The sequence below is a fragment of the Austrofundulus limnaeus genome, unplaced genomic scaffold (assembly GCF_001266775.1).
Source record: "Austrofundulus limnaeus strain Quisiro unplaced genomic scaffold, Austrofundulus_limnaeus-1.0 Scaffold107, whole genome shotgun sequence".
In the NCBI taxonomy this organism is placed as follows: domain Eukaryota; kingdom Metazoa; phylum Chordata; class Actinopteri; order Cyprinodontiformes; family Rivulidae; genus Austrofundulus; species Austrofundulus limnaeus.
In genome coordinates, this window is record NW_013952509.1 from 297,890 (window position 1) to 300,283 (window position 2,394).

Consider the following 2,394-nt stretch of genomic DNA (forward strand, 5'->3'; position numbering starts at 1 on the left):
TTAAATTCCAGTGAAATATATTTATGTTTGTGGTTGTACTGTGACAAAATATGGAAAAGTTCAAGGGGTATGAATACTTTTGCAAACCACTGTATATATATATATATATATAGTTTGTTAACCTTGTTTCATGGCAGTTCTGTTAATGGGAGGGGATAGAAGGCTATAAAAGACTGCCTGTTAGCAACCTTTAAAGATGCTGCTGGGACCCTTTGTGACCTGTGGAACAGGGTTTTCTGTCTGTTCTCTCTGGCTCAAGTCTCCTGCTTAATCCAGCTGCTAAGGGCCAGTCTAACAGTGTCCCTCCATAATTGACTGACAGCTGTCAACAAGTTGGGAAAGATATCCAAGAGTGTGGTTCATAAAAAACCATTCAATCCTGATCAAAGTTTTAAGACCAGTTGATAAGTTGTGCTCTGTTGGATCTTAAGAAGGTTCTAGCTCCTAAATGTAAAAAGAAGAAATGGGAGTGAGACCCAAAAAGAAAACATCTGAGTCAGCATTTTATTACAAACAAGTGTTAAACTGAACTAGGCTGTTCGTTTGATCAAAAGTTTAAGACCACAGCATTTAAAAAACCTAAATCTTCGTGTCATTTTCTGTCAGGTATTCACAGTGTCATGACCTCCTGATGACAAAGTCAAAAAAATATCTCTCTCTGAACGTGGTCAGATTGTTGAGCTGCATAAGCAAGGCCTCTCGCAGCGTGCCATTGCTGCTGAGGTTGGATGCAGTATGACAGTCATTTTAAAATTCAAAATTCATTGACTTCAAAAATCCTGAGGGTTATGGAACAAAACGTCAAGTGGTAGAACCAAAAAACCTTCATCAGCCTTGAGCCAGAGAATCCAATTGGCTGTTTGTCCAGACACGGGACCATCCTCTGCCCAAATGAAGCTGGTCACTGGTGCCGACTGCAATACTGTAACCATCAGACAGCATCTGTGAGAGAGGTTTTAAGAACACAAGGCCTCTTCAAAGACCTCATCTCCTTCAACATTTGGAGTTTACGCAAGAGCTCCAAATGTAGGACATTAAAATGTGGAAGAAAGTTTTACTCTCTGATGAGAACAATTTGAACCTTGACGGTCCTCATGGCTTGAGAATAATCAGCTGAAAAGGGAGTAATCTGGAGGTTAACTACAATTTGTTTTTGACACAAAGATGGAGCACAGAGTGCAGATGGCTCAGAGACTTCTGCACAAGATGAACCGCGGCAAATAGATTTCACTGAGTCTGCATCAGAAGAACTTCTGAACTTTTCCTTACTCCGACCAGAGGACTTAAAACCTTATTCCACACATATCCTGACAGGAAAACAAGCAGAGTGCCCCCTGTGTTTATATTGGCCATGGAAGAACATGTTGAAATCAGAATCCAACTCGCACTATGCCTAAATCTATCTATCCCTCGGCACTAAACCAGCCTGTACCAAAAGTCACAGAGCTCTGCCAACTGAGCCACTGTGCAATCTGAGCTGAGACAGTCTCAGCTATTATCACACCAATTGTAGGTCAACATGTGTAAAATTGACTGAGTTGTAGAAATTTTTGTGTTTTTATGGTGCAGTTTAGGATAGTTAGGTTGTAAAGGTTCATGCATTGATTGTATTTCTGGAAGGTTCATTAAAATGTGTCTGGTTGTTCATGAGATATTTTGGCAATATACAGAAACACAAAGACCCACACATGGGCAGAAACACCTTTGCGGACGGGAGGGGATAATAAAACCTTCTGGGTCTGTTTGACTTCCCTCTCTCTTCACACCAGCTAAAGAGTGGCTCTAATTGAGCCGACTGACATCAGTTCTTATTGATTGTGACGGTACAGGGAGAGGCTGATGTGTGAGAAGAGAGCTGATGAGTGTCGGTTCAACAGGGAAGAGAAGAGTAATGAGAAGGACTGCAGAGACCACAGCTGGTACATCCAGACAGACAAACACAACCTTTAGTTCTGCTCACTCTGCTCTTCTTTATCCTTCCAACCAGACCAGAGAGCATTTCATCATGACAATAGCAGAAACGTTCTGCATTTGATGATAAATATTTTAGGATAAACCCAATTTTTGAGATGGAAGAAACAAATGGATAAAAAGACTCGCAGGTTTAAGAGGCTGAAGTCTGAGCTTTATCTATGTGTTGGAAAAACAAAAAAAACGTTTGAGATTAAATAATCCAGAGCAGTCTAGCAAGAACGATCCAATCAGAATCAAAGTTCTTTCTAAAGGCCCTGTCACACTATAATGTTTTRGACAACTTAACTTATGCCGATTTATGAAAATTTTTGTAATAACTGGTTTATGGTGCGTTCACACCGAACGCGATTTCAGCTTCAAAATCGCAGCCAACGCTGAAGTTTGAAGCTTGTGCACTTTGAGGTCAGACGCAGGACAGCT